This window comes from Diospyros lotus, chromosome 3 (genome assembly GCF_014633365.1).
Source record: "Diospyros lotus cultivar Yz01 chromosome 3, ASM1463336v1, whole genome shotgun sequence".
Classification (NCBI taxonomy): Eukaryota; Viridiplantae; Streptophyta; class Magnoliopsida; order Ericales; family Ebenaceae; genus Diospyros; species Diospyros lotus.
Genome location: NC_068340.1, coordinates 13,062,391 through 13,082,097, shown reverse-complemented (window position 1 = coordinate 13,082,097; position 19,707 = coordinate 13,062,391).

Here is a 19,707-nt window from a genome sequence, read left to right as displayed (position 1 = left end):
ATCACTAAGTATTCATAATGTCTATACCGAGATTAGAATACCATTTTTGGTACATCATCAAGCTTAATCCTCATTTGGTAGTATCCAGACCTCAAATCAATCTTTGAGAACACATTTTCCCTTTGTAGTTGATCAAACCATTCATCAATTCGTGGGAATGGGTATTTATTTTTCATCGTGACCTTATTCAGTTGATGGTAGTTAATACACATTCTCAGACTCTCGTCTTTCTTCTTTATGAATAATACTGGTGCGCCCCATGGTAACACACTTGGTCTAATGAACCCTTTCTTAGTTAGCTCTTGCAAATGACACTTTAACTCTCCTAATTTTGTTGGTGCCATTCGGTATGGCGGTATTAATATGGGCCAAGTTTCAGGTATTAATTCAATAGAAAATTTAATCTCTCTGGGTAATGGTAATCCAAGTAGATCTTCCAAAAACACATTACTGAATTCTTATACTATCCGTACCACTTTGACCCTTGGTGCCTCATTGTCCACCAATCGAGCACTATCTAGGTACCCATATGCTCCTTTGTTCATCAGTCTTATTGCTTTATGTGCCGAAATTATCTTCCTCTTCTCAGGGTCATCCTGTCCTCAAAACCTAACTAGTTTTTCTTCGACATTGCTTAGGGTCACCATTTTCTTCTGACAATCTACATTGGCCCCATACTTAGACAAGAAATCCATCCTTATGATGACATTGAAATCATTCATGTCTAACAATATCAAATCATCTTGGAATTTGTTGTCACCTACATTAACCTTCCAATTCTTAATTTGCCTTGTGGTTTCCATGGTCTTTCCTATAGGTGTGGAGATAATCATTAGACACCCTAAGGATTCAGTTTCTATTTCCATTCCCCTGACCAATGTATGCTATATGAAAGACTGTGTAGATCCTGGATCTTTTAATGCATGCACAGGGGGTTTCCAATATGAAAAGTGCACCTTGAATGATTGCAGGATCTTCCCCTACGTCTTCTTTTTTCAAGTTCAAAACTCGTCCCTAGCAAGTTCCACGAGCTTCCTCTATCTTTTTAATAGGTCCAACTCTCGGTCTCTTCAAAAAATCTTGTGTAATATGCTCGGGTTGTTCGCAATTAAAACATATGATTTTCCTCAAGTTCCCTATAGGAGGTGTTTCTTTTCAGAATAATCTCTTCCCAGATGCCCTTCTCCTCCACATACGAAACAGTTAGTAGTCCTCAGCAAACATTTTCTTCCTAGGTGGTTCTTCTTACATCAAAAGCATTAATGGTTGCCTTGAAAGTTCTTATTCCCCATTCTATGCTCCAAACTTCCTTTCATTTCCTCTGACTTCATTAGTCCCACTCGTAGCATATTTCTTTCTATAGTTAGGGCTCGATTTAAGGCTTCCTCATACATATCAATGGCCCAAGTGCTCAGAGCCTATTGAAATTCCACCCGTAACCCGGACAAGAATTTATGTGCCTTCTACCACTCATCTGCCTCATACATGGGCACATACTTAATAAATTGGGTGAACTTCATATCGTACTGAGTTACCGTCATCTCGCCCATTTGCTTCACCTTCATGAATTCCTAACTCTTTTCCTCTCTCAAACTTCAAGGAAAATATTTGGCATTGAAGGCTTCTTTAAACATTTCCTACAATACCGTTTGAGCCTAACTTAACTCTGAATCTTGTCCTGAATTAGATGACCTCGACCCTTGTCCCAAATTAGATCATTGTAGGGCTGGCTCCATGGTTTTCCACCATCTTCTTGCTTCTTCTTCTAACATAAATGTGGCACAATTGATTTTCTTCATGTCGTTACATTGCATGTGTCGGAGTAACTTCTCTGTTCGCTCCAGCCAATATTCGGCTACACTAGGGTCATCACTTGCCTTATCTTTAAACACGGGCGGTCTTTGTGTTTGGTATTGCTCCAACACATTTTTCGTTTGTCTCTTCCCTGGTCACATAATTTAAGAGGTTCTCCAAGACTCTTTCCATCCTATTTAGTCATCCCTTATTGACCATGGATTCCTGGGCTTGCTTGTTGTTCCCAACATAATTATTGTCAATGTGATTGCAGCGATATTCTTTATTATCACTGCCATCATCATTTCTTCTATTAGGAATGCTAGAAACCACATTTCCTCGTTACCTAGTAGTGACCATCTGTAAGGGAAACAAGATGAAATCACATTCCAAGGAGAAAATTTTTCTCAAAATAAATTTTTATTACAACCTCAAACCACCATTCAAATATAATACATGGTTCCCAAAACGTCACTAGCAATATTCCTCTCTAATACAAACATTAAGAAAACTAGAAGGGGGGATCATTCTTCTACTATTTCCAGTTTATTTCTTCTCTCAAGGATTAGAAGACTTCCAGATCCAAGCATCACTCCCAACCAAGTCATCTTCAAATTCCGTTGCTGGTCTATCATGATCATCATGGGACTTAACCAAATCATCTTCCTCATTTGAACTGATGGCAATTATCTCAACACTGTTCACTTCCTCTATTTCTTTAGGGTCCCAATCCTCTTCTTGATCGGGATTCGCCTCTTCCTCATAGCTTTCTTGAATATTTGTGCAACATGTTCGCGAAGTTGTTCAGAAAAGAAGTAAAATGACTCATAGTTACCTAACTATTGGATCCCTACTATAAGAGCCCTCCAATCTCCCTCGAGATGGTTTATTAGGAAATCAACCTAAACACACGTTAGGTTGGGTTCATAGTAACTACTTGAGGGTACGTCCTCTATAATATCTTCAGGAACATTAAGATATTCGAAAAAATTAGTGATCATTGGTCCCTTCTTTTCTAATCGTCGTGTCCAGTGCGTCACCCAAAATTGTTCAAGATAGTTACCTACCATTCTGTTATTCAAATAATCCCCTCAATTAGTATCCGTAACTAAAATTTTCTAAACCTAGCTCGAAATCATAAATCCCTTATCAATATTCCCTAAGTCTCCAAGTATGTTTTTGGCTTTGATACCAACTGCAACGACCTGCCCTTCCGTGGCGTGCTGTTATTCTCGAGATTTCTTTTTTTTTTTTTTTTTCTATCATCACAAATTCCTCAATATAAAATCCCCATATATAAATACATTCAACATTCCATATGGTAAACTAAGGAATGGTAACTTAAACACTTGCAGAAGCTAGAATCGAAACCTGAAGGATATCGTAATTCCATACAAACACAAATGTACATTATTGTTCTTAACAACCAATAAATTATAATATCCGGTAGGTGAGATAACATATAAAACTATGTTACAAACATAGGAAATATCATGAATTGAAATTAAATTACGCTTCAGCCACTCATTTTCCCTTCTTACTACTCGATTTACCTGAAAAGTGGAATATTTCAGGGACAAAAGTTCAAATTAGAAGATGAATCTTCTAAGTGAGTGTAACGCCCTGCCTCTTCAGGGTGTTGTATTTTATACTAGGATTTATATATATATATATATACATACTCGAATCATACTAAAATCCCCAACATAATCATATAAGAGTAATATTCCAAAAAATGAAATTAGCAAACAATAAACTTAATCATAAACGAAAGCAAAATCAGAACCTAATGATCTCGCAAATTAATACATAAAGGATTCATAGATTCACATCACTTCATCCAACATAATATTACAATAACAGTTAAAACTAACTAAAATACTGGCCCTAGCCTTGGCATAGGACCCACAAAAACTTTCATCATACTCATGCCTTGATCACTCCCTTGCCTTTCCGGTTACTCGTCTCGCTTGGAACGTGGAATATTCTAGGAATAGATGTCCAACATTAGAAGATGAATCTTCTAAGAAAGGGTTAAAATAACATGTATGCGTGGTGCATGGACTCACATAACAGATACCCTAGTATAACTTCCCTGGAAAACCAGTCAGCACGAAACCCTAGGCAATAGTCCCGACCTATTTACAGGGTATTCCTAACGTTGTTCCAGCATATATCCTTGGGGAATTATGGCTACACTATCAGGGCGACATCTCATCCCATGCACAAATATCAAAAAGTCAACAATGTCATGCCATGAGATGAGTCATGTTTATCGATACAATAGTACATGTACGAATATGACAATATGTTTGCAAACTTCATAATACTTAGTAATTTGGGGGGAATAGCATGCATAGTTAGGAAAATCTTGTCACATATAAGCATTTGAGATAAAACCACTCACATTGAATAGAAATTTGACTCATACCTCGAAATGTGTGTCAACCTCGAAAGTCATGCAAAACCTCAAACTTCTTGGACGAATCACCTCTTAGAAAATATTTTCCAAGGAAAATCAATATTCTGATTTTTTCTATTTTTTTCACAATTTTCTCTATTTTTTCCTATTTTCTCTATTTTCTATAAACCTTATTTTCTTCAAAATCGCACAAACATTATTTCCTCCCGTCTTTTATCAATTTGTTTCTCCAAAATAATTCATAAAACAATATTCCCAATTTTTTGGAAATTTTTCAAATTTTTCTCCTATTTTTTCTAATTCCCATAATTCTTTTTTTTTTCAAAAAGTTACAAAATAAATATTTCTTAAATAATTTCCCAAACTTTTCTCCACAATAATTTCCAAAATATTTTTATCGATTTTTTAAAATTTTCTAGGAATTTTTCAGAATTATTTCCTTTTTTTTTCCCCTTTTTCTTCCCTTTTTTTTTTCTATTTTTCTTATTTTTCTCACCTTCTTCGGTCGTCCTCTCTAACGACGGCGATCTGCAACTTGCTTCGATGCTCAATCCGACTTCACCTCCTAGAAGATCTCCTCAATCCGAACATAATGGTGCTCTTGGATGCTCGAAAAACCAATCAAAAATGCTTTAAATCGGCCAATTACAGTCCGGCTCCAATAATGGCCCGATTTTCCGACAAACTCTTAAAACCTGCTCAAATGAACACGAAATCTCACCAAACATTCCAGAAATGCTCCCCAAGACATCAGCAACAAAAGTCCCTTATCCTTCTCCCTTAATTTTTTCTCAAACACACGAATTCATGACATTAATTTTTAAAGAATTCGACCACCCCATAACCTTTATTTATACTCGAAACTGAGCCCCCACATGTCCAATCTCGTTTAAGCCAAGGCCATAAACACCTTCTCTTTCCTTATATCGGTCCAAAAACCTCGACCCAAGTCCTTAAAACCCGATTACGGTGTCCCAAAATTCTGGCCACTTTTCGGTCATGTTTTCCATTGACACGGCCAATTTGTCGGCCAAGGAACAGCCTAGCCCTAGCCCTGAGGCCCCTCAGCCCACTCCCTCAACCAATCTTGGTCAAAATTAGGGATGGCCGGTAGCTTGGTCGGCTATGGTTGTCCAAGCTTTTCAAAAAATTTCACTTTTGCCCTTCTCAAGTTTAAAAATTCAATTTCAGCCCTTTCCACAAAGCCCCCAAGCTTTCCAAAATTCATGTTGAGACCCTCACGTTCTAAACTTTTCATTTGACCCCCCAAAGATTCAAAAATAACTTCATTTCACCCTTCCTTGAGAAATTTCAAAAATTACACTTTGGCCTGAAATTATGCTTTGATTGCGAAACCCCCTTGTTTCATCCCGAAACCATCTAAGGGTTGTTTCTCATGCAAATTTTGACTCCTTTAAGGGTTCCGTTACTTTTTGAAAGCCCCTTATGACAATTCAATTTTCCAACCTGATCCGAAGCTGTACCGAAAATTATCTCTGATCTGATTTCTTTCAACACTAAAAATCATGTCTTGAGATGTTTGTTAGCTCCATACCCTTTTTCGTAGGTATCTAAGCCCTAAGATATACCCTGCAGTCAATTTGATCAATTTTTCAGGCTTTTTAGATACTAATCTTCCATGAAACTCATATTTTTATCAAATTTACCATTTTCGAAGCAACCCAAACTTTCTGGGTGTTACAGTAAGGGTTAAAATAAATTCCATTAATGAATGATGCATGAACATGAATAAACCGACACCCTAGTGTAGCTTTCACCCGACACGAAACCCTAAGTAGTTATCCCAAAAATTCTCACTTTCGAAAAAATCCATCCCCGGCACGGGAGACTCTTGTGGTTTTTCGACAAAACTCACTTGGGGAAATGTGACTATGCTACCAAGGTAACTTCCCAACCCGCAATGCATGTCTTGGTCAATATGTTAATGATTTTCATGCTAAATGCCTATTTAAATTATCTGATGCAACATAAGTAAATAACCATATGGATGGCAATTATATGCATGTAAACCATGTTAATTTTGTAGATTCTTTATGAAACTAATATTTATCTAGGCAATTCAAATCACATAAAAAATTTTGGAAAAACCACATACCTTGATTTAGCTTTTTAAGTCTTCTCGAAATACGTATTTGACCTCAAAATTCATGCCCTGATAATTTCCTAGCCAAATTTTTTGAAAAATTAATAAAACTAAATTTCTCATTTTTTTTCCTTTTTTCTCCTTTTTTTTTTTCTCTCTTTTGTCATATTTTTACTATTTTCTTACCTCCTCAAGCGCTTACACATGCTCGTAGCCCATACGCTTTGCGTGCTTCCCACTCTCCCGGTTGTTGATCGTCTTCTTCGGCTTTCCTTTTGACACTGACAACTAGTTTTGCCTCGATTTCTCTTAGTTTCTTCCTCCCTCTTGCTCTACTTGACCTCCCGAGCATGTTGGGACAACTTTTGGCTTGAAAATCCGATTGACACACCCTCGATTTGGCCATTTAAACCTCAATTTTGATGACCTTGGTGACTTTTCAATGAAGCTCGAAACCACCTCAAATCAACACGAAAGCTCACCAAATTCTCTAGAAATGATCCCTAACCCTTCAAGAACAAAAGCCCCTTATCCAAGCCTCTCAATTTTTCCTAGAACACTTGGATTTCCCGACTGAAAATTAACGAACCCTTGCCCCAACCTCGACTATTTATAGCCAATTCCGACAGCGCATTCGGTCAATCCCAGCCTTGTCTTGCACCGCAAGACCTACCCTAGGCTATGATGACCCTATCCCTATTCTAAAACAGCGATAAGACATTGATGGTCGGTGACCAACAGTGCGACCGTTAACCCCTTTGCAATGTTCACACTATTTTTTATTGTTTTTCCCTTTTTCTTCTACTTTCTTGCACTTTCACCCCTCTTGCCCTCAAGTTTCTAGAATTTTGCTAATGTGTGATTTTATGCACAATTAATTCGGGCAAGTGCACCCTAGTCAAATATGCATATAGTGATGAAAAGATGTCGATCCCACGAGAACTAGATCACAATACCAAAATAATTTTAATTTAACCTAAGTTGAACTAATTAATTAATCGGATGAATAAAAATAAAAATAAATGAAAAACTGAATTCTTTGTGAGAAAAATTAATTAATAAATGCACTAGGATTTAGATTTCATTTAATATGGGTTATGTAATTATCTATTCAACTAGATTCAAAACCAAAAATACCCTTACAATATTTTATAATTATTTGCATGTGATGGTGGATTTTCCTCAATTAATTAATAAGCTTTCTCAAGTCATATTAATCTTTTATTAATTCAATTTTATTGCTAGATTTCTAAACAGATATCAACGAAATAAATAAGCATTATGTTCTTTGGAAACCTCTAATCTCGGAAGGGAATTTGACTCACTAACCTTCCTCGATTCCCACACATGAGCTAATCATCTTTCGATCTCATAGTCAAGCATGTGATTTATATTGCCTATGGATCTAATTTATAACAATCATTTAGTCAGTCATGCATAAATCATTAGATCATTAAAAGGTGATCAATCTTTTAAAGTATTAAACGCAATAATATAAATTCCTCATGCAAATAATAATCAGATTTTGAATCAAACTAAATAAATAATCACATAATTCCAAAATTAAAATCCATCCAAACCCTAGCTAAAATAATTTAGCTAGACATTATTAAAATAAAAACAAATATTAAAATTGATAGGAGAAAGAAATTCCCTGCCCAGATCTAAAATAGATCTGGGTGTAATTGTTGTTCTACGTCCAAAGCCTCCTTCTTCACTGCGTGGCGTCAGAAGCTCCCCAATAATTTCTTCTTAGACTGTGCGCCGCTCTTTTGATCTTCAATTCCTTGCCCCAGTCTGCGTCGTCCCCAGCCTTCTTAATTCCATATGCTCTCCTCCATAATATCTTATTATTATGTATATATATGAAGCGTTGGGCGCCCCAAGCCGAGTGCAATTTTGTTCACCCCCTTTAACGGGGTGAACATGACCCCCAGTACTTTGGGGGTCAAAACTAACAGACGTTTTGACCCCCAAAGTACTGGGGGTCATGTTCACCCCGTTAAAGGGGTGAACAAAATTGCACTCCCCCAAGCCATTCCAAAAATCCAACCTCTTTAAATATTATAATAATATAAATATATACAAGCACATGAAGCCCCAATCTCCACATTCACGCCTCACTGCCAATTAACTTATATATATATATTATAATTTAATATATAAAATAATATATATAATATTAAATATATTATTAAATATAATAATTTTAATTATATTATAATATTAATTATTTAAAATATTCATTTATTTATTTTATATTATAATATTAATTTTGATAATAATTTTAAAATTAACTTTATAATATATTTTTTTTTCCTTTTACGCCCAAATCTTCAAATTAAAATCATTTGCCGGGTTCCTACAAAAAGAGATTAAAATAATATAAAATTCATATAAACACACATTTATGTAGGAAAATTAACACAAGGTTAAGATAAAAATATGTAAACAATTAAGCCCTATCATTTGCCTTATTCCCACAACTTTGGAAAATTACACTTATCCCCTATAATTTTAGAAATTTTCACTTACGCCCTAATATAATTACACTCGAGTCCTTAAGGAATTTTCGGGTATTACACATGTTATGCCCTAAATGTGCCCTAGTCTTTCCTTGATCCATCATATATTAGTGGGAAGAATGGTTGGTGACACTTTAACGAGGACTTTGGGGTACTCGTGGCCACTTAAGGATTCATCTTAGGGTTGTTGAGGGTTCGTGGAAACTCATATGCAACCTCTAACAACTTCATAATGGAGGACCCCATCAACGAGCCAGCCCTCAGCCTCCCAGACGAGATGTGTTGGTTGGTGTTCTTTATTGTATTATCCAATTGATTTCTGGCACTTAGTAGACTTGACTGTCTTCACCGTCGATCTTAGCTTCTTGTCAGTTTCCTATAGACGGCACCACATATATTGTAATACTCGAGAATTTTCAAAAGACTCAAGAGTAATTTTAACTTGGGACTTAGGTGAAATTTTCAAAAGATTTGAGACTTAAGTATAATCTGTTGTTGTACTTTTTGTATATTAGTTTTAATGATGAAAAACATCTATTGGTTTAATCCCTAAGTCATGTGTCAAGTGTGTGGTTTTCAACATATATCAATTTCAATATCAAATATTACTTTGTGAAAATGAAAACCCTGTTTTTGACTAAGTTTGGAAGGTTAGCACTTTATAAGGAGATATATATGAAAATGTTTTCTTTTTAGAAACCTATCTCCCGGTAATTTGATATCTAACATTCATTAGTGCTAAAACGATTTTTAATGAATTTTTCATTAAATAGAAAGTATATATTTTGGAGGTGGTTAAATCGTAAAATCGTAAGTTTGTACTAAAACCCAAAATCTACTTTCTTATTGTTTTGGATTTTGATTTTCTAGGTATTTTTATTGAATCCAAATAGGGGGTACTTCATTATTTACATTTATGTATTAAAGTAAATGGAGGTAAAATATAAATAAAAGAAAATGTGGACATTTAGCTGTGATGTATACATGCTGTGGATTGTGCTGTCAAGCAAATCATTCTGATATCTGTCATGTTTCTATGCATGTTTCGAAACCCCTTTGAAAAGCTTTCATGTTTTCTAAAGTGCATATGCTATTTCGAAACATCTATGTATTAGCATTTGTTTCAGGTTTTGAACTATGTTTCGAAACCTATATATCATGTTTCGAAACCTCATTTCCAGAGATGTGTGTTTCGAAACCTATGATGATATGTTTCGAAACCTCATTTCCAGAGAGGTATGTTTCGAAACCTATGATAGTATGTTTCGAAACCTATGTCTCTGTCAACAGAGATCCGAGATGCTTTTTGCTTTACATTTTTAATATTTTTCTAAAAGCTTCTCAAAACATTTTTTAATGCATTCTCCATGGCTTGCAAAATTCAAATTCAAATTTGAAGTGGAGATCATTATTATGTGTTAGTGGGGAATAGATTGTGTCTCCCACTCATTGCTGTCTCTTGGTACATATCCAGCTGTAAAGGCTGTATGTTTCGAAACATGAGGAGTATGTTTCGAAACCTATTAAGTATGTTTCAAAACTTACTTTTCTGTCTTGTCTCTAATGACTATAAAACGTCTAGATTTTTATCTTTTGGTATAAATAGCAGGTATTTGAAGACAAAAAGAGATTGACTGAGAGACAACAAGCAAGAACAAGTGAGCACACATTAGAGACACGCACACAAGCACAAATGATCAAAATTCATTCTTTTGACAAGCATTCAAAGAAGATCCATTCATTCATAGATGTGCATTGTGATGTGAAAGAGGATAAGCAAGTGCAAACATCGAGTCTCATCTCTCCAGCTCTCCTCACCTCAAGTTAAGAGGTTTTTACAACCACATTGGTAAGATATTCATTGCTATACATTCCATTGGGTTGTAAAGATAAACTTTATTTATCTTGATTGTTGTAAGGTTTGAGTTTAGCTTAAAACTCATTGTGGTGTAAAGGTTTGACTTGAGCCTAAAACTCATTGTGTCGAAGGTTCGAGTTTAACCTTAAAACTCACTTGGTTTAAGGTTTGAGTTGAGCCTAAAACTCACTTGGTGCTAGGTTTGAGTTGAGCCCATAAAAACTCACTTTGTAAGGTTTTGGGGTGAACCGTGGTAAAACCCTTGTTGTGGTGATCACTAGTAAAAGTGATTGGGATGGCAAATCCTTCAAGTGGGTAAGTTTGAAGGAGTGGAGTAGACGGGTGCCGAACCACTATATATCTTGTGTGCAATTGTTCTTTAGCTTTTGCTTATCATTATTGCCTATTGCACATGTTATCATAAGATTTGTTATCAAAGGCTAAAATAGTTTTCTTGAGTATAAACTTATACACATACATACAAAACATATCTTTGATATACAAACATCTTTGGTATACTCTTATTTATATATATCATCTTTACCAAAGATCATTAATTTGAAATACAAGTTAAAAGATTTCGAACCAAGCAAAATAGTGAAGTAGATTTCGAAACATACATTTCATATTTCGAAACTAGCTATAACAGTAAGTTATATTTCGAAACACATATAGTAGGTTTCGAAACCTACTTAACAGAAAGGTTTATTTCGAAACATATAGCTTATATTTCGAAACCTAGTATTCTACCAACAATCAAAGTTTTAAATTATCGAAAATCTACCTAATCCCAATTCACCCCCCTTCTTGTGATATATTTGCCATCATTAGGAGCCAACATAATCTCTTACAGTTATTAGTACTGAAACGATTGTAGGGAGTGCCTTGGAGCATAAATATCTAAAAAAAAATGATATGGTATTGACGAGCGTTCTAAGACATGATTTATGACACTAAAAATGGTCAAGTCAAAGACAGTTTTTGGTACAGTTTTGGTTTAGACTGAAAAACTAAATTGATGTAGGGGACCTCCGGGTAGTCAACGGAACCCTAAGGAGGCTCTAGTTTTACCTAAGGATCAACCTTGAGGTGGTTTCGGGATGAAACAATAGGCCGGTGAGAACACTGAGGCAAAATTATCCTTATCAAGTAAGTCTTGAATTATTAAGTCTTAAGTTATTAATTTTGTATTTTTATTATCATGATGTAAATTAATTTGAGGTTTGGGGATGTAATTGCAATTATAGATTTTCCCAAGTAAAATTAAGAGGAAATTTGGGGGCGGGGGTTAATGTGTAATTTCCCTTATCTTATGGTGCAATATATAGTTATATATATATATATATACACACACTTGTGTGCAAGGTGGCCAGCATCTTGAAGCTTCAAGATTGAGCTTCTACAAGCTTAGTGGCTTAGTTTACTTCAAGGAGTGGTGGCCAATGCAGTAAGATGTGGTGGGAATATATAGAGGGAGAAATCAAGAGAAAAGGCATGGCAGTGAAGAAGGAACCGATGGCATCAAGCTTGGTCAAGAGAGGGAAGAGAGATCGAAAGAGATCGAGGGAGAGCAGGGAGTCGATGTTGGTGGCCAACAGTGGCCAAGATGATGGCCAATAAGGTCAGCAACGGACAGAGGAGGCCCGAGAGGCGGCCGATAGAGTGGGGTGCGGAGGTTGGGCATGGTTGTTCACGCGCACAGGGAAAGCAAGGGAGAAAAAGAAAAAAAAAGAAAAAAAAAGAAAATAAGAAAAAATATGGAAAAATAGGAAAAAAATTTAAAAAATTTCATAAAATTATAGAAATTAATTTGGGGCTATTGGAGCATGTTGAAACCAAAAAATTATCCGGGCATGCATTTCGAGGTTAAGACACACATACCGAGGAAGCCTATGAGGCTAAGTTAATGTAAGTGGTTCGATCTAGCACTTGATTTTTGATGTATTTCAAAGTATTTTGGCTTGTGATTGGTTAGTGAGCAATTTTACCCTCCAACCCTTGGATTGATCCATGTGAACGTAATTGGTTAGTAAGTGGTTTTACCCTCCAAATCCTGAATAGTTCCATGTGAATGTTTTGCTAAAATGATTTCAATTTACCAACATATTGGGCATATTACATTGTTACATGATGAGTTAATTAAGTTTGTTTCATAAAAACGCATGGCGTGTAGTTTTTTATAGCATTGATATGTTTAAAATCGTGTCATGTTATAATGGTCGGGATGGGGTCTTCTTGAGAATATCAGTAAGTTAATCCCATTGGAGCTGTGGAATTGAGTTTTCCAGGGTGACCACCACTATGCACCCTGGGGATTAAGTATACTTGAGGTGTTTTCCAGGGTTGACATGTTTATTTGTATATGTCATGCTCATGATCATGCATGCATTCTATAAATCTGTATTTATGTCATCACTTAGATGTTTCAGCATCTAATCGGGATTGTGCCCCTATAACATTCAAACATTCTAGACGAGAATTGCAGCAGAGAAAAAAGTATTGCCATTTGAGGACCATCGAAGAACGAGCGTGATAGTTACAACTTATATTTTTCAAGTACTATAATCCTCACTTGATTTAGAAGACAATGTGTATGAACAATTGTGATAATCTATGATAATTAGTCTTGTTATTTCCGTTACATAATGATGTGTCTTACTTGGCTTAAGTTCATTTGGCTTAAGTCTAATGAACTTAAGCCAAGTAATGATCTTATGTATGATAATTAGTTTTGTTATTGGGATTTCGGAAGCATGTGAAGATTGTTCTTTGAGACACGGAATGTGTTGATCTTATGTATCGCGAAAAAATTATCCCGATGAATCCCTTATAGTGGCAGGCTCGGCGAGACAGGGTGTTGCATATATTAATATATTATATTTTATTCTATATTAATATAAAATATTGAAAGAAGTGTAGGAGTGTACATCCAAAAGAGGTGATAAATTGGGTGTTTCAAAAACTTATTGGTTTAATGAAATATTTGTACAAAAACTATTTTAAACACTTTATGCATTTGAAAACTAATGTTGTGAGTATAAGACTACAAGTAAACAATATATGAAAAACCAAATGTAAGTGAATATTCATGAGATTAAACTTGCTAAAATTAAATCAAAACAAAGAGTGCAACACACAATATTTACATTGGTTTGACCAACTACTTACATCCACTATCTTACCTCCTCATTAAGGATTTTAACAGTCCACTAATTATTTTAATTTTTGTAGAATAAGTTGTAACCTCAACTTTTACTGGGAGTAGTTGGAACCTTTACAAAGTATTTTTTAATGGCTCAAACACAAACCTTTTACACAGCTTTTACCATGAGTAGCTGGACCTTTACAATGTGCTTTTTAATAGCTCAAGCACAAACTTTTACAACTTAAACAAGCTAAGAAAAGATATAGTTGTATCACTCCAAGAAGCTTATACAATGTAGCACTCAAATAAGAAGTGTCAAAAAAAAAATGAGAAATTTAAGGATTTAAAAATAAGAACACTTCCTCACAGTGAATAGAGGATGTACGCTTTTAAAGCTTATTTGGCTCGAGAATTGTATTGAGAGATATTCATATAAGCTTATTCATTGTCTCAAGTCTCCTCCCTCCATTTTATAGCTTTTCCTTCCATAATTGTTGTTGGTTTGTTGTCAAGTTTAAATTTCATGCCAAAAATATGAGAGAATGATTAGAATGCATTAAATGTAACTAAAATGTCTTAAATTGTCAAAATTGTGCACATTTAATACTCTATAATGATAAATTTTTTAAATTTTAGCACAATATTAATCGACTAATATATGATATTATCTGAATAAAATTTTTCATTACTCGAGTAAGTTTAAAGGTTAGTCAATCAAGAGATAAGCCTTAATTTTATACCCATTTTTATCTAATTGTGGCCTTAACTTTGTACTATTTTCTTTACTTAAAGTGTGAATTTATATAAATTTTACATAATTTAAATTTATTTTTTATGAAACAAGCAAATGAAATAAATTCAAAGAATTAGACTTTAAAGAAGATATTATAAATTAATATTAAAAAAGGATATGGAAGAGATGAAGAGAAAGAGAAGAAATTAGAGTTGAGAAGAAATTAATATAAAAAGAGAAGCAAGAATAGGAAGCAATGGTGCGGCGGCGGAGAGAATAAGATTGGTGCGTTGGAACAGGCGCAGTCGTAGCACAGAGGCTTGGAAGAAGCACACGAACGAAAGCCGAACCACGCAAGGCTCAATAAAGCAAGCATCGTGCAGGCTTGGCGGAAGCACAGCGACTGAGCACGCAGAAAAGCTAAAGCAGCAGGTGGAAGCAAGGCGGGCGAGCAGCAAGCAGACCCAATGCACCCAGATCTGGTTGATCTAGGCAGTGACATTCCTTTTTTTTTTTTTTTATTCATTCAAATTTTTATTTTTATTTAATTATATCTAACTAAATTTTTTAACTATGAAAAAGATACACCGGGTGAGCTCGGAGGCATCATCGCGGCAAAAGTATCCTGATAAGTATCTTTTGAGTGGCCTGAAGACTCTTTGAAATTATCGGATGACTTAGATTTAGAAGATTTTACGTGAGTTTTTAGGTTTTAAAGTACTGAGACTTGATCGTCCCAAAAATTCTTTGAAAACTCTAAAGAACTCTCGTCTCGGGAGGCTCTTCTTGGTCATCTACATTTATTAGAGTATTTCTATAACTTTTTTGTATTTTGGAATTTTCTTAAGACACTCTATAATATTTTTATTAGTTAACAATAAATATATTATATTTTCAAATATTTTATTAACTAATAAAAAAATATTTAAACACAAAAAATAGAATGTATAAAAGAGCGCTCCAGCCACTCGTCAGGAAAACCTTTTTATTAAATGATAATTTTTTTTAAATATCGGCTTATTGGGACAAAACTACCCCTACGTCACCACGGCACGGCCGCCAAAGCCTCACACATGCGAAACCTACCGTCCGCTCCCTCAACCGGCACTTGACACGTAGCTAGGGCTTCCGTGGCGAATCTCCTCTTCAGTTTTCTTGCACGTCGGCTACATTGCACGTGATTCGTTCTGTGATTTTCTTCGCATCAAGCCAATGGCAGACCCACGTGTTAGGTTTTATATATATAATTGTTTTCCCTTATTAATGCGGAAAGAGACGTCATCAAATTGGCTGTATGTTGTTGTGGAACCCACAATCAGTCAAGCTTCCAACTTATTTTAGGGGTATTAGCATGAAAAATTTAATTTTGTTTTTTGCATTTTTGTTATTTTATTTAAAAATTTTAATTTTGACAATAATGTTTCGATTTGATCAATTAGTTACAATTTTATCCACAAACCAGATCTGATTCGTCGACGTTCAAGATCCATTAATGTGGCATATCACTTGGTATTTTAAAATATTTTGAATGAAGGTCATATCATATGCACATGTGTAAAAATAAGCTATTAGCACGAAAAATTTAAATATTTTCGCATTTTTATAATTTTATCAATAAGAACCCAATTTGATCAATTGATTGTAATTTTATCTACGACTCGAATTTGATTCGTTGGCATCCACGATCCATTGATGTGGCATACCACATGGTATTTTAAAATATTTTGAGTGGGTCCCACATGCACGTGTAAAAAAAATAAAAAAACTAAAATAATATCAAATATATGTTATATATATATTTATGTGTGTGTGTTATAGATATATTTACAAAGAAAGACATACAAAGGACAAGGACGGTGATGACGACAGGCGACAATGTTTGGCTGGAGGTGGCGACCGATCTAGAAGTTGGAGGTCGCGATGGAGGCTGATCTAAAAGAAGGTTGAATCTGGAAGCTTGATGGCGAATTATTAACATCGATAGGGCTGACTTAAGCGATTGATGGCGAGGGCGAGGCAACTGGCAAAGGACGTCATTGGCTGGCAAGAGTAGAGGGTCGTCGGTTGCTTTCTGTGAAGTGGCCTTAAGTAGGAGGAAGCCTAGATCTGTGGTCGATCTATCTTCTAGATCGGTCCTCGTCGTCATGAGCAGGAGCAAGCCCAGATTGATCGTTGCCTCTAGCTTCTAGATCGATCGTTGCTATCGTTGTTCACCGTTGTAGCAGTCACCATAGCTGTCCTCCTTCGTCACCGTCATCGTCCTCCGCTTGTTTCTTTCTCTTTGTGCATATATATATGTTAAATATATATATTTAATATCATTTTATATATTTTTTACGTATGTGCATGTGGGGCCTACTCAAAATATTTTAAAATGCTAGGTAGAATGCCATGTCAACAGGTTGTGGATTCCTCTTCAATCAGATCCTAGTCATGGATAAAATTACAACTAATTGATCAAATCGAAATCTTATTAGCAAAATTGAAACTTTTTGATAAAATCGTAAGAATGCAAAAATGTTTGGATTTTTCATACTAATAAGATTATGTTTTTACACATGTGCATGTGGGGCTCACTCAAAATGTTTTAAAATGCCAAATGGCATGCCACGTCAGCGGTCTTGGACGCCAACGAATTAGATTCGGATCGTGAATAAAATTATAACCAATTGATCAAATCGGGACTTTATTGTCAAAATTAAAATTTTTAAATAAAATTACAAAAATGCGAAAAGATTTAGATTTTCTGCTCTAACAGGCCTTTATTTTATCATAAGGTGGTTTATATCACATCTAAATAAAAGTTAGAAATTAAATAAAAACTCACTCTCATGACTTTTGATCATTGTAGTTTAATTTTTATTTTTTAATAAATTTTAATATAAATATAAAATTATGTATAAATTAAATATAACTTAAAAGTTCATGATTTTAAGTGTTTTATTTTTTCCTTTAATAGGTGCTCTTGGGATCAAGTTGAGAAATAACTTTATTTTTATTATTGTGTTATTTAGATCTTTTAGCAAAATATATAAATAATATTTTGAAAAACGTCTTTATTACCATAATTCCAAGGGTAAACGGAAAAAGAACATCCTTAAGGTTTGATAAAATTGTAAAAAATCTCTTGAGATTTTAGAAATAACAATAAACACATCTGTCTTTAAATAAAAGAATAATATGACCAATTTATCCTGTATTCTTTTCATTCTCTACTTGTTGTTACTAGAAATACAATAAGTAAAATTTTGTACGTTTATGTCACTATAGGGATATTCTTTGCTCAAGTAAAATTTTTACCAAGATGCTTAAGTTGGTCTAGATGCAGTAAGATATAACAATAAGCCAATCATAGATCTATATAACTTTTGATCTACTTTATTACCATTTATGTCACTATCAAGCTTTGTATTTGCAACCATAGGGGTAATACAAGGTTTAGCTAAATCTATCCCAAATGTAAATAGCAAATCTTTAGTATATTTAGTTTGACTAATGTGAATGCCATTCTCACTTTGTTTTATTTGCAAACCTAAAAAGAACGTTAGTTCACCCATCATGCTCATTTGGAATTCACCACTTATACAATCAACAAAATCTTTACACAAAGAATCATTAGTTGATCCAAAAATAATATCATCCACATACACTTGTACAATAAACAAATCATCATTTTTATGCTTCACAAACAAAGTACTATCAATTTTCCTACGATTAAAATCATTTTCGAGCAATAACTTTGATAAACGATCATACCATGCTCTAGGAGTTTGTTTTAAGCCATAAAGAGATTTAAAAAGCTTGTAAACATGATTTGGGAACTTTTGATTTTCAAAACCAAGGGGTTGCTTCACATAAACATCTTCTTGAATAAAGCCATTTAAAAACGCATTCTTAATATCCATTTGATATAATTTAAAACCTTTAAAGAATGCAAATGCCATTAACAACCTAATAGCTTCTATTCTAGCTACCGGTGCAAAGGACTCATCATAATCTACTCCTTCTTCTTGACTAAACCCTTGTGCCACTAATCTAGCCTTATTCCTAACCACTTTTCCATTTTCATCCATTTTATTTTTGAAAACCCATTTTGTACCAATGATAGAATGATTTTCAGGTTTATGAACTAAACTCCACACTTTGTTTCTTTCAAACTCATTTAACTCTTCTTACATTGCTATTACCCAATCGGGTGCTTTAAGAGCATCATTAATACATTTAGGCTAAATTTCACAAATCAAAGCAAGAGAACTAAAAGGATGCACACCATGAGATGATCTAGTTCTGACACCATGAGAAATGTCACCTATTATTAATTCTTTAGGATGCTAGTGCTTATTTTTAATTTGATACCAATTTTGCTTATGTGAAGGACCTATCAATTCATTATTTTCTTGCAACTCTAAGTGAGTCTCATTTTCCAATTTATCTACTTCTATATATGAATCCATGTTATTAGGTTTAGATTCCTTTAAACTAGACTCCACTTTAGGTTCAAAAACTACATCTTCATCTTCTTCATGATTCGAACTCTTAGCTAGTGCTTCATCAAATTTTACATGAATTTACTCTTTTACCATTTTTGTCCTAGAGTTATAAACTCTATATGCTCTACTAGTAAAAGAAAAACCAACCAAAGAACCTACATCAGATTTAGCATCAAACTTATCCAAATTATATTTAGTGTTTAAAATGTAACATTTACACCCAAATGGTCTAAGATAATCTACTTTAGGTGTCTTACCATGCAAAAGTTCATATGGTGTCTTATTTAGCCCTTTTCTAATAGACAACCTGTTTAACACGTAACCTGCATTATTAATTGTTTCAGCCAAAATGACTTAGGTAAACCACTTTCAATTAACATCGTTCTACCAATTTCTTGTAATGACCTATTTTTCCTTTCAACTACTTCATTTTGTTGTGAAGACCTAGGTGCAGAAAAATTATGAGAAATACCAAATTTATCACATAAATCACCAAAACCAAAGTTATCAAACTCACAAGCATGATCACTCCTAATCTTAATTACACATGCATTTTGTTGATTTTGTAGTTTTCTAATTAGACTATCAAAAACATCAATGCCTCACTTTTATGAGAAATAAACAAGCACCAAGTAA